The following is a 25,648-nucleotide window of genomic DNA, read 5'->3' as shown; positions in this document are numbered from 1 at the left end:
TCCACTCCATCTGTACTGTCACGTCACGTGTTTCAGCATCTCCTCCACTCGTTCTGTACTGTCACGTCACATGTTTCACCATTCCTCGACTCCCTTCTGTACTGTCACGTCACGTGTTTCAGCATCTCCTCCACTCGTTCTGTACTGTCACGTCACGTGTTTCAGCATCTCCTCCACTCCCTTCTGTACTGTCACGTCACGTGTTTCACAATTCCTCGACTCCCTTCTGTACTGTCACGTCACGTGTTTCAGCATCTCCTCCACTCGTTCTGTACTGTCACGTCACGTGTTTCAGCATCTCCTCCACTCCATCTGTACTGTCACGTCACGTATTTCAGCATCTCCTCCACTCGTTCTGTACTGTCACGTCACGTGTTTCAGCATTCCTCCACTCGTTCTGTACTGTCACGTCACGTGTTTCAGCATCTCCTCCACTCCCTTCTGTACTGTCACGTCACGTGTTTCACCATTCCTCGGCTCCCTTCTGTACTGTCACGTCACGTGTTTCAGCATCTCCTCCACTCGTTCTGTACTGTCACGTCACGTGTTTCAGCATCTCCTCCACTCGTTCTGTACTGTCACGTCACGTGTTTCAGCATCTCCTCCACTCGTTCTGTACTGTCACGTCACGTGTTTCAGCATCTCCTCCACTCGTTCTGTACTGTCACGTCACGTGTTTCAGCATCTCCTCCACTCGTTCTGTACTGTCACGTCACGTGTTTCAGCATCTCCTCCACTCGTTCTGTACTGTCACGTCACGTGTTTCACCATTCCTCGGCTCCCTTCTGTACTGTCACGTCACGTGTTTCAGCATCTCCTCCACTCGTTCTGTACTGTCACGTCACGTGTTTCAGCATCTCCTCCACTCGTTCTGTACTGTCACGTCACGTGTTTCAGCATCTCCTCCACTCGTTCTGTACTGTCACGTCACGTGTTTCAGCATCTCCTCCACTCCATTCTGTACTGTCACGTCACGTGTTTCAGCATCTCCTCCACTCGTTCTGTACTGTCACGTCACGTGTTTCAACATTCCTCGGCTGCCTTCTGTACAGTCACGTCACATGTTTCAGCATCTCCTCCTCCACTCGTTCTGTACTGTCACGTCACGTGTTTCAGCATCTCCTCCACTCCTTCTGTACTGTCACGTCACGTGTTTCAGCATCTCCTCCACTCGTTCTGTACTGTCACGTCACGTGTTTCACCATTCCTCAGCTCCTTCTGTACTGTCACGTCACGTGTTTCAGCATCTCCTCCACTCGTTCTGTACTGTCACGTCACGTGTTTCACCATTCCTCGGCTCCCTTCTGTACTGTCACGTCACGTGTTTCAGCATCTCCTCCACTCCCTTCTGTACTGTCACGTCACGTGTTTCACCATTCCTCAGCTCTCTTCTGTACTGTCACGTCACGTGTTTCAGCATCTCCTCCACTCGTTCTGTACTGTCACGTCACGTGTTTCAGCATCTCCTCCACTCCTTCTGTACTGTCACGTCACGTGTTTCAGCATCTCCTCCACTCGTTCTGTACTGTCACGTCACGTGTTTCACCATCTCCTCCACTCCCTCTGTTCTGTACTGTCACGTCACGTGTTTCAGCATTCCTCCACTCCCTTCTGTACTGTCACGTCACGTGTTTCAGCATCTCCTCCACTCGTTCTGTACTGTCACGTCACGTGTTTCAGCATCTCCTCCACTCGTTCTGTACTGTCACGTCACGTGTTTCAGCATCTCCTCCACTCGTTCTGTACTGTCACGTCACGTGTTTCAGCATCTCCTCCACTCGTTCTGTACTGTCACGTCACGTGTTTCAGCATCTCCTCCACTCGTTCTGTACTGTCACGTCACGTGTTTCACCATTCCTCGGCTCCCTTCTGTACTGTCACGTCACGTGTTTCAGCATCTCCTCCACTCGTTCTGTACTGTCACGTCACGTGTTTCAGCATCTCCTCCACTCGTTCTGTACTGTCACGTCACGTGTTTCAGCATCTCCTCCACTCGTTCTGTACTGTCACGTCACGTGTTTCAGCATCTCCTCCACTCGTTCTGTACTGTCACGTCACGTGTTTTTGCATCTCCTCCACTCGTTCTGTACTGTCACGTCGCATGTTTTACCATCTCCTCCACTCGTTCTGTACTGTCACGTCACGTGTTTCACCATTCCTCGGCTCCCTTCTGTACTGTCACGTCACGTGTTTCAGCATCTCCTCCACTCGTTCTGTACTGTCACGTCACGTGTTTCAGCATCTCCTCCACTCGTTCTGTACTGTCACGTCACGTGTTTCACCATTCCTCAGCTCTCTTCTGTACTGTCACGTCACGTGTTTCAGCATCTCCTCCACTCGTTCTGTACTGTCACGTCACGTGTTTCAGCATCTCCTCCACTCCCTCTGTACTGTCACGTCACGTGTTTCAGCATCTCCTCCACTCCTTCTGTACTGTCACGTCACGTGTTTCAGCATCTCCTCCACTCCCTCTGTACAGTCACGTCAGGTGTTTCAACATCTCCTCCACTCCTTCTGTACTGTCACGTCACGTGTTTCAGCATCTCCTCCACTCCCTCTGTACAGTCACGTCACGTGTTTCAACATCTCCTCCACTCGTTCTGTACTGTCACGTCACGTGTTTCAGCATCTCCTCCACTCGTTCTGTACTGTCACGTCACGTGTTTCAGCATCTCCTCCACTCCCTCTGTACTGTCACGTCACGTGTTTCAGCATCTCCTCCACTCGTTCTGTACTGTCACGTCACGTGTTTCAGCATCTCCTCCACTCCCTTCTGTACTGTCACGTCACGTGTTTCAGCATCTCCTCCACTCGTTCTGTACTGTCACGTCACGTGTTTCAGCATCTCCTCCACTCGTTCTGTACTGTCACGTCACGTGTTTCATCATCTCCTCCACTCGTTCTGTACTGTCACGTCACGTGTTTCAGCATCTCCTCCACTCGTTCTGTACTGTCACGTCACGTGTTTCAGCATCTCCTCCACTCGTTCTGTACTGTCACGTCACGTGTTTCAGCATCTCCTCCACTCGTTCTGTACTGTCACGTCACGTGTTTCACCATTCCTCAGCTCTCGTTCTGTACTGTCACGTCACGTGTTTCAGCATTCTCCTCCACTCTTCTGTACTGTCACGTCACGTGTTTCTGCATCTCCTCCACTCGTTCTGTACTGTCACGTCACGTGTTTCAGCCATCTCTCACTCTCTTCTGTACTGTGTCACGTCACGTGTTTCAGCATCTCCCTCCACTCGTTCTGTACTGTCACGTCACGTGTTTCAGCATCTCCTCCACTCGTTCTGTACTGTCACGTCACGTGTTTCAGCATCTCCTCCACTCGTTCTGTACTGTCACGTCACGTGTTTCAGCATCTCCTTCACTCGTTCTGTACTGTCACGTCACGTGTTTCAGCATCTCCTCCACTCGTTCTGTACTGTCACGTCACGTGTTTCAGCATCTCCTCCACTCGTTCTGTACTGTCACGTCACGTGTTTCAGCATCTCCTCCACTCGTTCTGTACTGTCACGTCACGTGTTTCAGCATCTCCTCCACTCGTTCTGTACTGTCACGTCACGTGTTTCACCATTCCTCAGCTCTCTTCTGTACTGTCACGTCACGTGTTTCAGCATCTCCTCCACTCGTTCTGTACTGTCACGTCACGTGTTTCAGCATCTCCTCCACTCCTTCTGTACTGTCACGTCACGTGTTTCAGCATCTCCTCCACTCGTTCTGTACTGTCACGTCACGTGTTTCAGCATCTCCTCCACTCCATCTGTACTGTCACGTCACGTGTTTCAGCATCTCCTCCACTCGTTCTGTACTGTCACGTCACGTGTTTCAGCATCTCCTCCACTCGTTCTGTACTGTCACGTCACGTGTTTCAGCATTTCCTCTCCTCTCCTTCTGTACTGTCACGTCACGTGTTTCAGCATCTCCTCCACTCGTTCTGTACTGTCACGTCACGTGTTTCAGCATCTCCTCCACTCGTTCTGTACTGTCACGTCACGTGTTTCACCATTCCTCGGCTCCCTTCTGTACTGTCACGTCACGTGTTTCAGCATCTCCTCCACTCCCTCTGTACTGTCACGTCACGTGTTTCAGCATCTCCTCCACTCGTTCTGTACTGTCACGTCACGTGTTTCAGCATCTCCTCCACTCGTTCTGTACTGTCACGTCACGTGTTTCAGCATCTCCTCCACTCCCTTCTGTACTGTCACGTCACGTGTTTCACAGCATCTCCTCACACTCGTTCTGTACTGTCACGTCACGTGTTTCAGCATCTCCTCCACTCTTCTGTATGACTCTTCACGTGTTTCAGAATCTCCATCCACTCCTCACGTCACATCACGTGTTTCAGCATCTCCTCCACTCCCTTCTGTACTGTCACGTCACGTGTTTCACCATTCCTCGGCTCCCTTCTGTACTGTCACGTCACGTGTTTCAGCATCTCCTCCACTCGTTCTGTACTGTCACGTCACGTGTTTCAGCATCTCCTCCACTCGTTCTGTACTGTCACGTCACGTGTTTCAGCATCTCCTCCACTCGTTCTGTACTGTCACGTCACGTGTTTCAGCATCTCCTCCACTCGTTCTGTACTGTCACGTCACGTGTTTCAGCATCTCCTCCACCCCTTCTGTACTGTCACGTCACGTGTTTCAGCATCTCCTCCACTCGTTTCTGTACTGTCACGTCACGTGTTTCAGCATCTCCTCCACTCGTTCTGTACTGTCACGTCACGTGTTTCAGCATCTCCTCCACTCGTTCTGTACTGTCACGTCACGTGTTTCAGCATCTCCTCCACTCGTTCTGTACTGTCACGTCACGTGTTTCAGCATCTCCTCCACTCGTTCTGTACTGTCACGTCACGTGTTTCAGCATCTCCTCCACTCGTTCTGTACTGTCACGTCACGTGTTTCAGCATCTCCTCCACTCGTTCTGTACTGTCACGTCACGTGTTTCAGCATCTCCTCCACTCGTTCTGTACTGTCACGTCACGTGTTTCAGCATCTCCTCCACTCCATCTGTACTGTCACGTCACGTGTTTCAGCATCTCCTCCACTCGTTCTGTACTGTCACGTCACGTGTTTCAGCATCTCCTCCACTCCCTCTGTACTGTCACGTCACGTGTTTCAGCATCTCCTCCACTCGTTCTGTACTGTCACGTCACGTGTTTCAGCATCTCCTCCACTCGTTCTGTACTGTCACGTCACGTGTTTCACCATTATTCGGCTCCCTTCTGTACTGTCACGTCACGTGTTTCAGCATCTCCTCTACTCCCTCTGTACTGTCACGTCACGTGTTTCAGCATCTCCTCCACTCGTTCTGTACTGTCACGTCACGTGTTTCAGCATCTCCTCCACTCCCTTCTGTACTGTCACGTCACGTGTTTCAGCATCTCCTCCACTCGTTCTGTACTGTCACGTCACGTGTTTCAGCATCTCCTCCACTCGTTTTGTACTGTCACGTCACGTGTTTCAGCATCTCCTCCACTCCTTTCTGTACTGTCACGTCACGTGTTTCAGCATCTCCTCCACTCGTTCTGTACTGTCACGTCACGTGTTTCACCATTCCTCGGCTCCCTTCTGTACTGTCACGTCACGTGTTTCATCATCTCCTCCACTCGTTCTGTACTGTCACGTCACGTGTTTCAGCATCTCCTCCACTCCCTTCTGTACTGTCACGTCACGTGTTTCAGCATCTCCTCCACTCTCGTTCTGTACTGTCACGTCACGTGTTTTTCAGCATCTCCTCCACTCCCTTCTGTACTGTCACGTCACGTGTTTCAGCATCTCCTCCACTCGTTCTGTACTGTCACGTCACGTGTTTCAGCATCTCCTCCACTCGTTCTGTACTGTCACGTCACGTGTTTCAGCATCTCCTCCACTCGTTCTGTACTGTCACGTCACGTGTTTCAGCATCTCCTCCACTCCCTCTGTACTGTCACGTCACGTGTTTCAGCATCTCCTCCACTCGTTCTGTACTGTCACGTCACGTGTTTCACCATTCCTCAGCTCTCTTCTGTACTGTCACGTCACGTGTTTCAGCATCTCCTCCACTCGTTCTGTACTGTCACGTCACTTGTTTCAGCATCTCCTCCACTCGTTCTGTACTGTCACGTCACGTGTTTCAGCATCTCCTCCACTCGTTCTGTACTGTCACGTCACGTGTTTCAGCATCTCCTCCACTCGTTCTGTACTGTCACGTCACGTGTTTCAGCATCTCCTCCACTCCATTCTGTACTGTCACGTCACGTGTTTCAGCATCTCCTCCACTCCTTCTGTACTGTCACGTCACGTGTTTCAGCATCTCCTCCACTCCCTTCTGTACTGTCACGTCACGTGTTTCAGCATCTCCTCCACTCCTTCTGTACTGTCACGTCACGTGTTTCAGCATCTCCTCCACTCCCTCTGTACTGTCACGTCACGTGTTTCAGCATCTCCTCCACTCGTTCTGTACTGTCACGTCACGTGTTTCAGCATCTCCTCCACTCCATCTGTACTGTCACGTCACGTGTTTCAGCATCTCCTCCACTCGTTCTGTACTGTCACGTCACGTGTTTCAGCATCTCCTCCACTCGTTCTGTACTGTCACGTCACGTGTTTCAGCATCTCCTCCACTCCTTCTGTACTGTCACGTCACGTGTTTCAGCATCTCCTCTCACTCGTTCTGTACTGTCACGTCACGTGTTTCAGCATCTCCTCCACTCGTTCTGTACTGTCACGTCACGTGTTTCAGCATCTCCTCCACTCCCTTCTGTACTGTCACGTCACGTGTTTCAGCATCTCCTCCACTCGTTCTGTACTGTCACGTCACGTGTTTCAGCATCTCCTCCACTCCTTCTGTACTGTCACGTCACGTGTTTCAGCATCTCCTCCACTCCCTCTGTACTGTCACGTCACGTGTTTCAGCATCTCCTCCACTCGTTCTGTACTGTCACGTCACGTGTTTCAGCATCTCCTCCACTCCCTCTGTACTGTCACGTCACGTGTTTCAGCATCTCCTCCACTCCCTCTGTACTGTCACGTCACGTGTTTCAGCATCTCCTCCACTCCCTCTGTACTGTCACGTCACGTGTTTCAGCATCTCCTCCACTCCATCTGTACTGTCACGTCACGTGTTTCAGCATCTCCTCCACTCCTTCTGTACTGTCACGTCACGTGTTTCAGCATCTCCTCCACTCCCTCTGTACTGTCACGTCACGTGTTTCAGCATCTCCTCCACTCGTTCTGTACTGTCACGTCACGTGTTTCAGCATCTCCTCAGCTCCCTTCTGTACTGTCACGTCACGTGTTTCAGCATCTCCTCCACTCCCTTCTGTACTGTCACGTCACGTGTTTCAGCATCTCCTCCACTCGTTCTGTACTGTCACGTCACGTGTTTCAGCATCTCCTCCACTCCATCTGTACTGTCACGTCACGTGTTTCAGCATCTCCTCCACTCGTTCTGTACTGTCACGTCACGTGTTTCAGCATCTCCTCCACTCGTTCTGTACTGTCACGTCACGTGTTTCAGCATCTCCTCCACTCGTTCTGTACTGTCACGTCACGTGTTTCACCATTCCTCGGCTCCCTTCTGTACTGTCACGTCACGTGTTTCAGCATCTCCTCCACTCGTTCTGTACTGTCACGTCACGTGTTTCAACATTCCTCGGCTCCCTTCTGTACTGTCACGTCACGTGTTTCAGCATCTCCTCCACTCGTTCTGTACTGTCACGTCACGTGTTTCAGCATTCCTCGGCTCCCTTCTGTACTGTCACGTCACGTGTTTCAGCATCTCCTCCACTCGTTCTGTACTGTCACGTCACGTGTTTCAGCATCTTCTCCATTCCTCAGCTCCTTCTGTACTGTCACGTCACGTGTTTCAGCATCTCCTCCATTCGTTCTGTACTGTCACGTCACTTGTTTCAGCATCTCCTCCACTCGTTCTGTACTGTCACGTCACGTGTTTCAGCATGTCCTCCACTCGTTCTGTACTGTCACGTCACGTGTTTCAGCATCTCCTCCACTCGTTCTGTACTGTCACGTCACGTGTTTTCAGCATCTCCTCCACTCGTTCTGTACTGTCACGTCACGTGTTTTCAGCATCTCCTCCACTCCTTCTGTACTGTCACGTCACGTGTTTTCAGCATCTCCTCCACTCGTTCTGTACTGTCACGTCACGTGTTTCAGCATCACCTCCACTCCATCTGTACTGTCACGTCACGTGTTTCAGCATCTCCTCCAACCCTTCTGTACTGTCATGTCACGTGTTTCACAATTCCTCGACTCTCCTTCTGTACTGTCACGTCACGTGTTTCAACATCTCCTCCACTCGTTCTGTACTGTCACGTCACGTGTTTCAGCATCTCCTCCACTCGTTCTGTACTGTCACGTCACGTGTTTCAGCATCTCCTCCACTCCCTCTGTACTGTCACGTCACGTGTTTCAACATCTCCTCCACTCGTTCTGTACTGTCACGTCACGTGTTTCAGCATCTCCTCCACTCGTTCTGTACTGTCAAGTCACGTGTTTCAGCATCTCCTCCACTCGATTCTGTACTGTCACGTCACGTGTTTCAACATCTCCTCCACTCGTTCTGTACTGTCACGTCAGTGTTTCAGCATCTCCTCCACTCGTTCTGTACTGTCACGTCACGTGTTTCAGCATCTCCTCCACTCGTTCTGTACTGTCACGTCAAATGTTTCAGCATCTCCTCAACTCGTTCTGTACGGTCACGTCAACGTGTTTCAGCATGTCCTCCACCTACGTTCTGTACTGTCACGTCACGTGTTTCAAGCATCTCCTCCACTCGTTCTGTACATGTCACGTCACGTGTTTCAAATCTCCTCACTCGTTTCTGTACTGTCACGTCACGTGTTTCACCATTCCTCGGACTCGTTCTCTACTGTCACGTTGGTTTCAGCCATCTCCTCCACTAGTTTCTGTACTGTCACGTCACGTGTTTTCAGCATCTCCTCCACTCGTTCTGTACTGTCACGTTCACGTCACGTGTTTCAGCATCTCCTCCACTCCATCTGTACTGTCACTTTCACGTATATTCAGCTCTCCTCGGCACCTACTGTCACATCTAATGTTCACACCATTTCCTTCGTCACGTACACCTCAGTGTTTTTTCTGCCTATAGTCCTCCACTCGTTCTGTACTGTCAACGTCACGTGTTTCAGCATGGATCTCCTCCACTCGTTCTGTACTGTCACTCAAAACTGTAAACACGTGTTTTGCCGCTGAAAAAAATTGTCAACTCATGGATTTGCTCTGAAACGTCTAAAAGTCAAGGCATTTGCTCTGAAACAAAATTAAAAGTACGCTTTAGCATCAATTTGAAATGGTAAAACAAATTTTTGACGATTTTCAACTCAAAAACACGTGCCGCAAAAAAACTTTTTGCTCTGAAACGTCTGAAAAGTAGGCTTGTCAGCATCATTGAATGGAAACAAATTTTTCGACGATTTCTCAAAACTGAAAACACTTTTTTGCCGCTAAAAGTTGTTTACATCATTTGAATTTGTGAAACGTCTAAAAGTATTTTTGCATCATTTATTTTCAACTAAAAAACTGTTTTCAAAACTCAAAACTGTAAAAACACTTTTTTTTTGCCGCTGAAAAAAGTTGTCAAAACTCATGGATTTGCTCTGAAACGTCTAAAAGTAGGCTTTAGCATCATTGAAATGGTAAAACAAATTTTTGACGATTTTCAACTCAAAACTGTAAAACACATTTTTTGCCGCTGAAAAGTTGTCAGACTCATGGATTTGCTCTGAAACGTCTAAAAGTAGGCTTTAGCATCATTGAAATGGTAAAACAAATTTTTTGACGATTTCAACTCAAAACTGTTAAAACACATTTTTTTTTTTTTCCGCTGAAAAAGTTGTCAAACTCATGGATTTGCTCTGAAACGTCTAAAAGTAGGCTTTAGCATTTAATCATTGAAATGGTAAATTTTTAACAAATTTTTTGACGATTTTCAACTCAAAAACTGTAAAACACATTTTTTTGCCGCTGAAAATTTTGTCAAACTTTTTTTTGCATCAAACTTTTGCTCTGAAACGTCTAAAAGTAGGCTTTAGCATGCATTTTAAATGGTAAAACAAATTTTTGACGATTTTCAACTCAAAACTGTAAAACACGTTTTTTGCCGCTGAAAAGTTGTCAGACTCATGGATTTGCTCTGAAACGTCTAAAAGTAGGCTTTAGCAGGATTGAAAATGGTAAAACAAATTTTTGACTTTTCAACTCAAAACTGTAAAAACACGTTTTTTGCCGCTGAAAAAAAGTTGTCAAACTCATGGATTTGCTCTGAAAAACGTCTAAAAAGTTAGTAGGCTTTAGCAGCATCATTTAAATGGTAAAACAAATTTTTGACGATTTTCAACTCAAAACTGTAAAACACATTTTTTTTTGCGCTGAAAAGTTGTCAACTCATGGATTTGCTCTGAAACGTCTAAAAGTAGGCTTTAGCATCATTTAAATGGTAAAAAAATTTTTGAAATGGTAAAACAAAAAATTTTCGAAACGTCTTTTTCAACTTTCAAAACTCAAAACTGTAAAACACGTTTTTTGCCCGTGAAAATTTGTCTTACTATTGGATTTGCTCTGAAACGTCTAAAAGTAGGCTTTAGGCGCATTGAAATGGTAAAACAAATTTTTGACGATTTTCAACTCAAAACTGTAAAACACATTTTTTGCCGCTGAAAAAAGTTGTCAAAACTCTCATGGATTTTGCTTGAAACGTCTAAAAAGTAGGCTTTAGCATCATTGAAATGGTAAAACAAATTTTTGACGATTTTCAACTCAAAACTGTAAAACACGTTTTTTGCCGATGAAAAGTTGTCAGACTCATGGATTTGCTCTGAAACGTCTAAAAGTAGGCTTTAGCATCATTGAAATGGTAAAACAAATTTTTGACGATTTTCAACTCAAAACTGTTAAACACGTTTTTCGCCGCTGAAAAGATGTCAGACTCATGGATTTGCTCAGAAACGTCTAAAAGTAGGCTTTAGCATCATTGAAATGGTAAAACAAATTTTCGACGATTTTCAACTCAAAACTGTAAAAACACATTTTTGCCGCTGAAAAGTTGTCAAATGGATTTGCTCTGAAACGTCTAAAAGTAATTTGGATTTGCTCTTTTTGAATTTTTCAACTCAAAACTGTAAAACAGGCTTTTTTTGCATCATGAAAATTGTAAAACAAATTTTTTTGAAACGAAAAGTAGGCTTTTCATTTTCAACTCAAAAAAACTGTTTGCTTGAAAAAAATTTTTTTTTTTTTTGCTGAAAAGTTGTCAACTCATGGATTTGCTCTGAAACGTCTAAAAGTAGGCTTTAGCATCATTGAAATGGTAAAAAAAAAATTTTGACGATTTTCAACTCAAAACTGTAAAAAACACGTTTTTTGCCGCTGAAAAGTTGTCAAACTCATGGATTTGCTCTGAAACGTCTAAAAAGTAGGCTTTAGCATCATTTGAAATGGTAAAAAAAAATTTTTGACGATTTTCAACTCAAAACTGTAAAACACATTTTTTTTTTGCCGCTGAAAAGTTGTCAGAAACTCATGGATTTTGCTCTGAAACGTCTAAAAAAGTAGGCTTTAGCATCATTGAAATAGTAAAAACAAATTTTTTGACGATTTTCAACTCAAAACTGTAAAACACACATTTTTTGCCGCTGAAAAGTTGTCAAAACTCATGGATTTGCTCTGAAACGTCTAAAAGTAGGCTTTAGCATGATTGAAATGGTAAAAACAATTTTTTGACGATTGTAAAACAAACTGTAAAACACGTTTTTTGCCCGTGAAAAGTTGTCTTACTATTGGATTTGCTCTGAAACGTCTAAAAGTAGGCTTTAGGCGCATTGAAATGGTAAAACAAATTTTTGACGATTTTAAACTCAAAACTGTAAAACACATTTTTTGCCGCTGAAAAGTTGTCAGACTCATGGATTTGCTCTGAAACGTCTAAAAGTAGGCTTTAGCATGATTGAAATGGTAAAACAAATTTTTGACATTTTTCAACTCAAAACTGTAAAACACGTTTTTTGCCGGTGAAAATTTGTCTTACTCATGGATTTGCTCTGAAACGTCTAAAAGTAGGCTTTAGCATCATTGAAATGGTAAAACAAATTTTTGACGATTTTCAACTCAAAACTGTAAAACACTGAAATTGTGATAACTCATGGATTTGCTCTGAAAAAAAGTAGGTCTGAAAAACAAATTTTTTGAGGTAGCTTTCAGCATTTGCTTGAAATCTAAAAGTAGGCTTTAGCATTTAAATTTTTTGTTTTTTTTTGACGATTTTCAACTCAAAACTGTAAAACACGTTTTTTGCCGCTGAAAAGTTGTCAAACTCATGGATTTGCTCTGAAACGTCTAAAAGTAGGGCTTTAGCATCATTGAAATGGTAAAAAAAATTTTTGACGATTTTTTCAACTCAAAACTGTAAAAACACGTTTTTTGCCGCTGAAAAGTTGTCAAACTCATGGATTTGCTCTGAAACGTCTAAAAGTAGGCTTTAGCATCATTGAAATGGTTTAAATGGTAAAACAAATTTTTTGACGATTTTCAACTCAAAACTGTAAAACACACATTTTTTGCCGCTGAAAAGTTGTCAAACATGAATTTGCTCTGAAACGTCTAAAAGGCTTTAGCATCAAATTAAATGGTAAAATTTTTTTTAAATTTTCAAAAAAAACTGTAAAAAAAAATTTTTTTGAAAAAGTGTCAACTTTTTGCTCTGAAAACTGTTTTAAAACTTTAGCATGTTTTTTGCCTGGTAAAAAAAATTTTCAACTGATTTTTTTGACTTGCTCTGAAAAGTTTTCAAAACATGGATTTGCTCTGAAACGTCTAAAAGTAGGCTTTAGCATCATTGAAATGGTAAAACAAATTTTTGACGATTTTTCAACTCAAAACTGTAAAACACGTTTTTTTTGCCGCTGAAAAGTTGTCAACTCATGGATTTGCTCTGAAACGTCTAAAAAAGTAGGCTTTAGCATCATTGAAATGGTAAAAAAAATTTTTTTTGACGATTTTCAACTCAAAACTGTAAAACACATTTTTGCCGCTGAAAAGTTGTCAAACTCATGGATTTGCTCTGAAACGTCTAAAAAGTAGGCTTTAGCATCATTTAAATTTTTTGAAAACTCAAATTTTTTTTTTTGCAATAAATTTCAAAAATTTAAACGTCAAAAACATTTAAATTGGTAAAAAAAATTTTTGATTGACTTTTCAAACTCAAAACTGTTTTTTGCTCTGAAAAAATTGTCAAAAATGGATTTGCTCTGAAACGTCTAAAAGTAGGCATTAGCATCATGAAATTTGAGGTAAAAATTTTTGACGATTTTCAACTCAAAACTGTTTTAACCATTTTTGCACTGTTTTTTGCCGCTGAAAAGTTGTCAGACTCATGGATTTGCTCTGAAACGTCTAAAAGTAGGCTTTAGCATCATTTAAATGGTAAAACAAATTTTTGACGATTTTCAACTCAAAACTGTAAAACACGTTTTTTGCCGCTGAAAAGTTGTCAGACTCATGGATTTGCTCTGAAACGTCTAAAAGTTGGCTTTAAATCATTTAAAATGGTAAAAAACAAATTTTTTTTTTCAACTCAAAACTGTTAAACACATTTTTTTGCCGCTGAAAAATTGTGAAAAACTCATGGATTTGCTCTGAAACGTCTAAAAGTAGGCTTTAGCATCATTGAAATGGTAAAAAAAATTTTTTGACGATTTTCAACTCAAAACTGTAAAAACACGTTTTTTTTGCCGCTGAAAAGTTGTCAAACTCATGGATTTGCTGAAAACGTCTAAAAAGTAGGCTTTTTATTGAAATGGTAAAACTAATTTTTGATTTGGCATCAAATGTGCAAATGGTATAAAATGAAACATTTTCAACAGTAAAACTGTAAAAGGCTGCTTAAAAACATTTGATTTGCTTGAAAAAAGTTGTCAACTCATGGATTTTCTGAAACGTTTTAGGCTGTAGCATTTAAAATTTTTGACGATTTTCAATCAAAAACTGTAAAACACATTTTTTGCCGACGCTGAAAAAGTTGTCAAAACTCATGGATTTGCTCTGAAACGTCTAAAAGTAGGCTTTAGCATCATTTAAAATGGTAAAAACAAATTTTTGACGATTTTCAACTCAAAACTGTAAAACACGTTTTTTGCCGCTGAAAAGTTGTCAGAGTCATGGATTTGCTCTGAAACGTCTAAAAGTTGGCTTTAGCGGCATTTAAATGGTAAAAAATTAATTTTTTGACGATTTTCAACTCAAAAAAACACGTAAAACACATTTTTTTGCCGCTGAAAAAGTTGTCAAACTCATGTCATGATTTGCTCTGAAACGTCTAAAAGTAGGTTTTAGCAAATTAAAAATGGTAAAACAAATTTTTTGACGATTTTCAACAAAAACTGAAACGATTTTCAACTCAAAAAGTTTTAAAAAAATTTTGTCTCTCTGAACGTCTTTTTTTGTGCTCTAAAAGTAGGCTTTAGCATTTTTAAATGGTTGTCAAACTCATGGATTTTAAAGCTCTGAAAAAACGTCTTTTGCAAAAGTTGTAGGCATGGATTTGCTCTGAAACATCTAAAAAATAGGCTTTAAACATGAATGAAATATGGTAAAACAAATTTTTGACGATTTTTTCAACTCAAAACTGTAAAACACGTTTTTTGCCGCTGAAAAAGTTGTCAACTCAACTCATGGATTTGCTCTGAAACGTCTAAAAGTAGGCTTTTAGCATCATTTAAATGGTAAAACAAATTTTTTGACGATTTTCAACTCAAAAACTGTAAAACACGTTTTTTGCCGCTGAAAAGTTGTCAAACTCATGGATTTGCTCTGAAACGTCTAAAAGTAGCTTTAGTTTGCATTTTAAAAAAATGATTAAAAAACTCAATGATTTGCCGCTGATTTTTAAATCATGTAAAAAACTCTAAAAAGTATTGGTTTAAGCCGTTGAAAAGTTGTCAGAAAACACATCATTAATTTGCTCATGGATTTGCTCTGAAACGTCTAAAAGTAGGCTTAAATCATTTAAATGGTAAAACAAAAAAAATTTTTTGACGATTTTTCGAAAAATCAAAACTGTAAAAAAACATTTTTTGCCGCTGAAAAGTTGTCAAACTCATGGATTTTGCTCTGAAAACGTCTAAAAGTAGGCTTTAGCATCATTGAAATGGTAAAACAAATTTTTGACGATTTTCAACTCAAAACTGTAAAACACGTTTTTTGCCGCTGAAAAGTTGTCAGACTCATGGATTTGCTCTGAAACGTCTAAAAGTAGGCTTTAGCATTGCATTGAAATGGTAAAAAAATTTTCAAATTTTTGACGATTTTTCAACTCAAAAAATTGTAAAACACTTTTTTTTTGCTAGCTGAAAAGTTTTTGTTAACACCCGTCAAAAGTGGATTTGAAAGTAATTGGATTTGCTCTGAAACGTCTAAAAAAGGCTTTAGCATCATTGAAATGTTTAAAAAAAAAGTTTTTGACAATTTTTTTGAAACTATCACTGTTAAACTTTTTTGCCGCTGAAACATTTTTTTGCCGTAAAAGTTAAAAGTATTTAGCAATGACTGAAAAGTGGAAACAATTTTTTTGCTGTAAAACGTTTAAAAAAAAAAGCTTTAGCATGGATTTGCTCTAGAAACGTCTAAAAAATGGTTTTAAAAAAAAATTTTTTTTGGATTTTCAACTCAAAACTGTAAAAACATTTTTTTTGCCGCTGAAAAAGTTGTCAGACTCATGGATTTGCTCTGAAACGTCTAAAAGTAGGCTTTAGCATGCATTGAAATGGTAAAAAAAATTTTTGACGATTTTCAACTCAAAAAACTGTAAACATGAGATTTTTGCCGAAAAGTGAAAACTTGTCAGACTAAAACGATTTGAAGTTGAAATGGCAACTTAAACGTCTAAAGTAGGCTTTTAGCATCATTGAAATGTGTAAATTTAAAAAAATTTTTTTTGACGATTTTCAACTCAAAACTGTAAAACACATTTTTTGCCGCTCCTGAAAAGTTGTCAACTCATGGATTTGCTCTGAAAAACGTCTAAAAGTAGGCTTTAAAAATCATTTAAATATGGTAAAAAAAATTTTTTTTGAGATTTTCAACTCAAAACTGTAAAACACGATTTTTTGCCGCTAAAACCTGTTGTCTTTAAAAGTTTTTTAGCTCATGGAAATATAAACTTCTTAAAAATTTTCAAATGTAAAACTTTTTGCCTGAAAAAGCATGTTAAAAATGGTTTTTAAAAATTTGAAAACAAATTTTTGACGATTTTTCAACTCAAAACTGTAAAACATTCCATTTTGCCGTGAAAAGTTGTCAAACATGAAGATTTGCTTGAAACGTCAAAAAGTAGGCTTGCATCATTGAAATATATAAACATTTATACAGTTCATCAAATTTTTGGTGAAAAAAATGAATCAGTTCTGAAACGTTAACTTAAATTAGTAGGTTTTTGACAATAGGTTCAAAACTGTAAAATGTAAATTTTGGAAACAACTCATGGATTTGCTCTGAAACGTCAAAAGTAGGCTTTAGCACATTGAAATGGTAAACAAAATTTTTGAAAATAAAAAAAACTGTAAAAATTTACATTTTTTGCCGCTAAATATCAAGAAAATTTAAAGTACTCAAAAATTGCTTTTTCAACTCTGAAAACACTCGCTAAAAGTGTCTCTCAAATTTAGCATCTTAAAATCTAAAAGTAGTTTCACTAAATCATTTTATGTCTGGTAAAAACATAAAATTTTTTGACAATTTTTTCAACTCAAAAACTGTAAAACACATTTTTTTTGCCATGAAAAATTTGAAACAAACTTGGATTTGCTCTGAAACGTCTAAAAGTTTTTTTAACAGCCACGGTCATTTAAGGACTTTAATGCCAAAACTGTTGAAACACAAAAGCCAAATTTGTCTGAAAACTGCGAAGCGGTCAAAACTGTAAACACATTTTTGCCGCATGAAAAAATGTTCGCGAACTCAGAGGTGGAGGGCATTGGTAATATGTTGTTACATCTTAAAAGTAGGCTTTTAGCGGCCCCATTAAATCAAAAACAAAAACTTAGTTTTTGACAAATTTTCAGATTTTCAACTCAAAACTGTAAAACACGTTTTTTGAAAGCTGAAAAACTCATGATGTTGAAAATAAAAGTACTCATTTACTGATTTGACTCAACATTGAAACGTTGAAAATTTTGTTTTAAATGCTTGAAATGGTTTGCTAAAAAAAATTTGTTTGAAATGTTTTTTTTGAACTTTTTTTTAAACTCAAAAACTGTAAAACACTTTTTTTTGCCGCTGAAAAAAAATTTCAAATTATGGAAAATTGGTTTGCTCTGAAACGTCTAAAAGTAGGCTTTAGCATCATTGAAATGGTAAAAAATTTTTTATGGCTAAGCCTTCTGACACTCAAAATGTAAAACATCATATTTATTTTTTGTAAACAAAAAAAAAAACACATTTTGCCGCAGAAAAACATTGTTGCAATGAAACTCATGGAATTTGCTCTGAAACGTCTAAAAAGTAGGCTTTAGCATCATTGAAATGTAAAATGGTAAAAACAAATTTTTGACGATTTTCAACTCAAAACTGTAAAACACGTATTTTTGACATCTTAAAAATTTGTCATGACATTACTCAGTGAAACAACTTAAAAGTAGCTTTAGCACTGAAAAAATTTTACAGAACTCAAAAGTAAAAATTTTATTGAAAAGTTTCAGCAGGATAGCATTTTCAAATGGTAAGTAAGCTTTAATTTTTGAAATGGTAAAAAAATTTTTTTGAATTTTCAAAACTCAAAAAACTGTAAAACACAGTTTTTTGCCGCTGAAAAGTTGTCAAACTCATGGATTTGCTCTGAAACGTCTAAAAATAGTTTTTTAGGCATCATTGAAATGGTAAAAAATTTTTGACGATTTTCAACTCAAAAACTGTAAAACACTTTTTTTGCCGCTGAAAGTTGTCAATTTTCAACTGAAATAGTTGGTGTTTCAGTGAAACTCCTTTGCTAATGAAAACTCAAAACTTTTGCAACTTTTTTTTCTGAAATAAAATGGTGAAATTTTGACGACTTTCAACTCAAAAAATGTGTAAAAACGTTTTTTTTTGCCGCTGAAAAAGTTTTCATTCAGAATTATGATTTGCTCTGAAAATGTCTAAAAGTAGGCTTTTGCATTTGGTTTTAAAACATGTTTTGCTATTTCTATTCATTATTTCAAAACTGTAAATCACATGTTTTTGTTGTTTTTTGCCTCCTGGACATTTACAAACTATTGGCAAAAAGTTCTCACTTTGGTCATGAAAAAACTCCAGAGTTAATGCTCATGTGATTTTGATCTTGTCAATCAAAAATTTGATCTAAAAGTAGGCTTATTTGTCATCATTTAAATGGTAAAAAAAAAATTTTGACGATTTTAGAAAAATTCACGAACTCTTTCTGACTCAAAAACTGTAAAACACGTTAAGGCCGTGAAAAGTTGTCAAAATGGTGGATTTTGCTCTGAAACGTCTCTAAAAGTAGGCTTTAGCATCATTTAAATGGTAAAAAAATTTTTTGACGATTTTCAACTCAAAACTGTAAAAACACGATTTTTTTGCCGCTGAAAAGTTTCAAACAAAAGCATCATGGATTTGTTGAAAAAACGTCTAAAAGTAGGCTTTAGTGTCATTTTTTGAAAAGCTCTAAAACAATCTTTTGTGACTTTGGCCTCATGATTTTCAAACTTCTGGCAACTGTTTTGTCAAAACACTTTTTTTTGCCGTTTTTTCTGAAAAAGTCCAGTCTTTTCTAAACTCATGGATTTGCTCTGAAACGTCTAAAAGTAGGCTTTAGCATCATTGAATTTTCAAAAAAAAAAAATTTTTTGAAGATTTCAAAAAAAACTGTTGAAAACATTTTTTTTGCCTGCTAAAAAAAGTTGTCAGGAAGATGGAATTGCTCTCCAGAATTGACGTAAAAAAAAATATAGGCATTAGCATCAGTCTATAAAGTAAATTGTAAAAAAAAAAATTTTTGACGATTTTTTTCAACTCAAAACTGTAAAAACATTTTTTTTGTTGAAAATTGTCAAAACACTGGATTTGCTCTGAAAAACGTCTAAAAGTAGGCTTTGGCATTTGCCTGAAAATAAGTAAAAAAAATTCAACTCAAAACTTTTTGACGATTTTCAACTGAAAACTTCAAAAAGACGTTTTTTTTTGCTATTCAGCTATTCCAAAAATTTTGACGTACTTGTACTCATGGATTTTGCTCTTTGTTCAAAACGTCTAAAAGTAGGAATTAATCATTGTAAAATGGGTCTGAAAAAAATTTTTTAATTTTCATGTGTAATCAAAACTTTAAAACACGTTTTTTTGCCGATTTGAAAATTTTATGAAATTGGATTCTCTGAAAAAATTCTTAAAGTTTTTGCTCCAGCATAATTGAAATGGTAAAATGGAAATTTTTGACGATTTTCAACTCAAAACTTCTAAACCTTAAAACTCAAAACTTTTTTTGCAGCTGACTCATTTGCATTTTGAGCACTCTGGATTTTCATCTGATGGTAAAAAAATTTTTGAAATTTCACAAGTATTTCCACTCCTTAAAACATGTACTTAAAAAAATTTTCATTCATGGATTTTGAAACGTCAAAAGTAGGTTAAACAATAAACATAATATTTTTGAAATTTCAACTATAAACTGTAAAACACATTTTTGTCAAAATTTTGCTCTGAAACGTCATAAGTAGGCTTTAGCAAGAATGTCTTTTTGGCAAAACACTGTAAAAAATACTTGTTAACCTTGTTGATAAAAGGTATGAAAACCTGTGTAATAAATGCATGTACTTTTACTCTCTGAAAATACAGGTTTTTTTCCATCCTTGCATGGTATCTCTCTGTAAAAACAGTTTAAGCAACTGTCATCTTTTCGTCTTGTTCTCATTTTGTCAAATAAAACCCAAGGAGTACTGAAAATGAAAAAAAAAATTTTACGATTTTCAACTCAAAAACTTAAAAACTTTGCCGCTAAAAAAAGTGTCAAACTCATGGATTTGCTCTGAAACGTCTAAAAGTCGGTCTTTAAATTTTAAAACAAATTATTTTGAACTTTATTACAACTTAAAAAATTTTTGAAAATGGATGTTTGCTGCAAACTTAGTTTGGGAGGAAAACGGATTGCCGCTGAAAAACCCATGTCAAACTCATGGATTTGCTCTGAAACGTCTAAAAGTAGGCTTTAGCATCATTTAAATGGTAAAACTAAATTTTTGACGACACCCAACTCAAAACTGTTAAAACACATTTTTTGCCGCTGAAAAGTTGTCAGACTAATAATGGATTTGCTCTGAAACGTCTAAAAGTAGGCTTTAGCATTGATTGAAATGGTATAAAACAAATTTTTTGACGATTTTCAACTCAAAACTGTAAAAACACGTTTTTTTGCCGCTGAAAAGTTGTCAATCAAAACTCATGGATTTTTGCTCTGAAACTTAAACGTCTAAAAGTAGGCTTTTAAGCATCATTGAAATGGTAAAAATTTTTTTTTTTACCACGATTTTCAACTCAAAAAACTGTTAAAAAACACGTTTTTTGCCGCTGAAAAGTTGTCAACTCATGGATTTGCTCTCAAAACGTCTAAAATGTAGGTCTTTAGCATCATTGAAAATGGTAAAAAAAATGGATTTGACGATTTTCAACTCAAAAAAAATTAAAACACATTTTTTCCTCAAAGATGAAAAAATTTGTCAAACTGTCCAAAAGTTTGAAAGCTCAAAAAATGAAAAGTATTTTGTTAAACATGTAAACAGGTAATGTTGAACGAATGTCTGACTCATTTTTTCTGTTTGTCAAACGTTCGGTAAAGGGAGGATATTGTTTTTTTGTCCCCATTAATTGGTAAATTTTTCCAAAACTCAAAAAACTTTTCTTGATGGTCAATACCTTGGGTCAATGGATTTTCTGCATCGTCTAAAGAGGCTAAAAAAAAAATTTTTTTTTTCAATGAACACTGAAAAACCAAAAGTGGGAAAAAGTCTTCATCATGGATTTGCTCTGAAAAACTAAAAAGTAGGCTTTAGCACATTTAAATGGTAAAAAAAAATTTTTTTTTAAAACACAAAATTTTTGAAAAGTTGTTAAAAACTGTAAAACTCACATTTTGAAAAACATAATTTTTGACACAGCTGAACTCGTGTAAAAATTGTTGCAATGAGTTTTCCAAAAATCACTCATGATTTTGCTCTGAAACGTCTAAAAGTAGGCTTATAACAAGTAAAGGTATAATTAATGCACTTTTTAATGAAATTTTCAAAAAACTTTTTTGAAGATTTTTTCAAAGCACTTTAACTTTTTCAATTTTTTTTAAAACAAAAGTATTGACTGCCTTTTGCTGTGTAAAAAATTTTTTTTGAACACGTAAAAGTAAAAAGTTTCAGCATCTCCTCCACTTTGTTCTGTACTGTCATGTCACGTGTTTCAGCATCTCCTCCACTCCTTTTGTAATGTACGTACGTCACGTATTTCAAACACATTTTCTCCTCCACTCGTTCTGTACTGTTCAAAACGTGTTTCAGCATCACATCCACTCCATGTGTACTGTCTGTCACGTGTTTCAGTATTTCAGCATATCATTCACTCGTTCTGTGATCAAATTTTCAGCTGTCTAAAACGTCAAGTGTTTTCTGCATCATTCAAACTTTTCAACAAAACTGTAAAACACACTGTACTTATGTCACGTCACGTGTTTTTGAATGTCCGTCCACTCGTTCTGTACTGTCACGTCACGTGTTTCAGCATCTCCTCCAATTTCTGTACTGTCACGTCACGTGTTTCAACATCTCCTCCACTCCTTTCTGTACTGTCACGTCACGTGTTTCAGCATTCCTCCACTCCCTTCTGTACTGTCACGTCACGTGTTTTCAGCATCTCCACTCCCTCTGTACTGTCAATTCACATGTTTCAGCATCTCTTCTCCACTCTGTCTGTCACTACGTGTTTCAGCATTTCACTCCACACTCGTTTGTACTTTTCACGTCACGTGTTTCAACATCTCCTCCACTCGTTCTGTACTGTCAAATGTCACACGTGTTTCACAGCATTTCACTCATTTTCTGTACTGTCAATCGTAAAAATCTTTTTCGTTCTGTACTGTCACGTCACGTGTTTTTCAGCATCTCCTCCACTCCCTTTCTGTAACTGTTTTTCACTCTCCTCACGTCACGTTTTGCTGCATCACGTCAATGTCTCCTCCACTCGTTCTGTACTGTCACGTCACGTTTTCAAAATCTCCTTCCACTCCACTTTTTGTACTGTCACGTCATCACGTGTTTCAGTCAAACTCACTCGTTTTGTCACGTCACGTGTTTCAATCCTCACTCATTCTGTACTGTCACGTCACGTTTTTCACATCATCCTCCACTCTGTTCTGTACTGTCACGTGTTTACGTCACGTGTTTCAGCATTTCCTCAACTCCTTGTACATGTCACTGTCACGTCACACTGTTTAAAAACACGTGTTTCAGCAACTCCTGGATTTCTGTGAAACTGTCTTCAACTTTTTCACTGTCAAGTTTTCAAATCTCCTCCACTCCCTCTGTACTGTCACGTCACTTTCAGCATCTCCTCCACGATCTCAAAACGTCAAACTCGTCAAATCACACTGTTTTGACTTTTCTCACTCCAAAACTCTTTCAGCATCTCACTCGTTTGTAAACTGTCAAAAACGTCACGTGTTTCAGCATCACATCCTCCACTCGTTCTGTAATGTCACGTCAAACTGTTTTGAGCATCTCATCTCCACTCCTCTGTACTGTGTCACGTCACGTGTTTCAACATCTCCTCCACTCGTTCTGTACTGTCACGTCATTTTCAGCATCTCCTCCAAAATTCATGTACTGTCACGTCACGTGTTTTCAGCATCTCCTCCACTCAAAAATTTTTGTACTGTCACACTCACGTCATTTTTAGCACATCAAACTCTCCAATCGTTCTGTACTGTCACGTCACGTTTTCACATCCTCACTCGTCTCTGTACTGTCACGTCACGTGTTTCAGCATCTCCTCCACTTTTCCATCAAACACATACTTCTGTACTGTCACGTCACGTCTTCAAGCATCTCCTCCACTCGTTCTGTAAAACGTCACGTGTTTTTCAGCATCTCCTCCACTTTCTGTACTGTCAACGTCACGTATTTCAACATCTCCTCCCCTCTTTGTTCTGTACTGTCACGTCACGTGTTTCAGCATCTCACTCCAAAAGTTTTTCAGCATCTCAACTTGTACTCTCACTTGTACGTTGTCACTACGTGTTTTACAATTTCATTTCCTCCTCCCTCTGTACGTCACGTCACGTGTTTCAATCTCCTCAACTCGTTCTGTAAAACGTCACGTTTTTTTTCAGCATGTCCTCTGAAAAAGTTGTCAGTCACTGTCACGTGGATTTGTTTCTGAAACGTCTCCAAAACAGGCTTTAGCAAAGTCATTGCAATTAAAAAAAAATTTTTTGTTTTCGATTTTTTCAACTCAAAACTGTAAAACACATTTTTTTTGCCGCTGAAAAATGTTTCAACTCATGGATTTGCTCTGAAACGTCTAAAAGTAGGCTTTAGCATCATTGAAATGGTAAAACAAATTTTTGACGATTTTCAACTCAAAACTGTAAAACACGTTTTTTGCCGCTGAAAAGTTGTCAGACTCATGGATTTGCTCTAAAACGTCTAAAAATAGGCTTTAGCATCATTGAAATGGTAAAACAAATTTTTGACGATTTTCAACTAAAAACTTAAAACACGTTTTTTGCCGCTGAAAAGTTGTCAGACTCATGGATTTGCTCTGAAAACGTCTAAAAGTAGGCTTTAGCATCATTGAAATGGTAAAACAAATTTTTGACGATTTTCAACTCAAAACTGTAAAAAAACACGTTTTTTGCCGCTGAAAAGTTGTCAAACTCTCATGGATTTGCTCTGTAAACGTCTAAAAAGTTTCAGCATCATTAAAACAGCATCATTTAAATAGTAAAAAATTTGGTTCACGATCTTTCAAATCAAAAACTGTAAAACACGTTTTTTGCCGCTGAAAAAAATTTTCAAACTCATGGATTTGCTCTGAAACGTCTCTCTTGCTCAAAAGGCTTTAAATTTTTGCATCATTTTCTGAAATGGCTTTTTCAGCATAAACAAAATTTTTTGACTCATGATTTTCAATGTCAAAAAAAAAAACTTTTTTGATTTTTGCACAAATTTGAATGATATTTTAAACTCAAAAGGTTAAAAAATGCTAATTCATTTTAATTTCATTGTAAATGTTTCAACTTGTTTCAAAGTTTCTTAAGATACTTCACTTGATTGAAATGGTAAAACAATTTTTTTGAACTTTTTTAACACGTCAAAACTGTTGAAACACGTTTTTTTTTGTTTGTCTTCAAAAGTTGTTAACACATGGATTTTTCTGAAAAGTTTTATTTGCTTTACACAAAATGAAATGGTTAAAAAAAAAATTGACCATTTTCAACTCAAAATACTGTAAAAACACGTTTTTTTGTGCAAAATTGTCAAACTCATGGCTGAAACGTCTTTAAAAGTAGGCTTTAGCATCATTGAAATGGTAAAACAAATTTTTTGACGATTTTCAACTCAAAACTGTAAAACACATTTTTTTTGCCGCTGAAAAGTTGTCAAACTCATGGATTTGCTCTGAAACGTCTAAAAGTAGGCTTTACATCATTGAAATGGTAAAATTTTTTGAAAATTTTTTGATTTTTTTTCATCATTAAACTTGTCAATGTGTTCCACTCCATCTGTAAATTGAAAAAGTTTTTCATTTGCTCCGCTTTAAATTAAAACAATTTTTGTAGTTTCCTCAAAAAACTCTGAAACTTTTAACTTTGGCTAACGTTGACAAAAGTACTTTAGCATGTTTGAAAAACATGGATTTTTGTCAACATTTCACTCTAAAACTGTAAAAACTTTTTGCCGCTGAAAAGTTGTCAAAATTGGATTTGCTCAGTTTGAAACGTCTAAAAGTAGGCTTTTTTTACATTTGAAATGATAAATAACAAATGTACTGATTTTCAAAAAAAACTGTAAAACACATTTTTGCCGCTGAAAAGTTGTCAAACTCATGGATTTTTCTGTGAAACGTCTAAAAGTAGGCTTTAGCATCATTGAAATGGTAAAACAAATTTTTGAACGACTTTCAACTCAAAACTGTAAAACACATTTTTTGCCCGCTGAAAAGTTGTCACACTCATGGATTTGCTCTGAAACGTCTAAAAAGTAGGCTTTAGCATCATTGAAATGGTTTACAAAAATTTTTGACGATTTTCAACTCAAAAACTGTAAAACACATTTTTTTGCCGAAAAAAGTTGTCAAACTCATGGATTTGCTCTGAAAAACGTCTAAAAAAAGGCTGTAGCTAATGTAAATGGTCAAAACAAAAACACATTTTTTAATGTGAAACAAAACTGTAAAACACATTTATTGCAAAGTCTAGTGTGTGAGACACATTTCTGAAACGTCTAAAAGTTTTCAACTCAAAATAAAATAAAAAATTAAATTTTGTCGTTTTTTCAAAAAATGTAAAACACGCTTTTTTGCCGAAAAAAGTTGTCAAACTCATGGATTTGCTCTGAAACGTCTAAAAGTAGGCTTTAGCATCATTTAAATGGTAAAAC

Source organism: Argopecten irradians, chromosome 13, assembly GCF_041381155.1.
Source record: "Argopecten irradians isolate NY chromosome 13, Ai_NY, whole genome shotgun sequence".
Taxonomy (NCBI): Eukaryota; Metazoa; Mollusca; class Bivalvia; order Pectinida; family Pectinidae; genus Argopecten; species Argopecten irradians.
Note: the sequence above shows the minus strand (reverse complement) of the source record.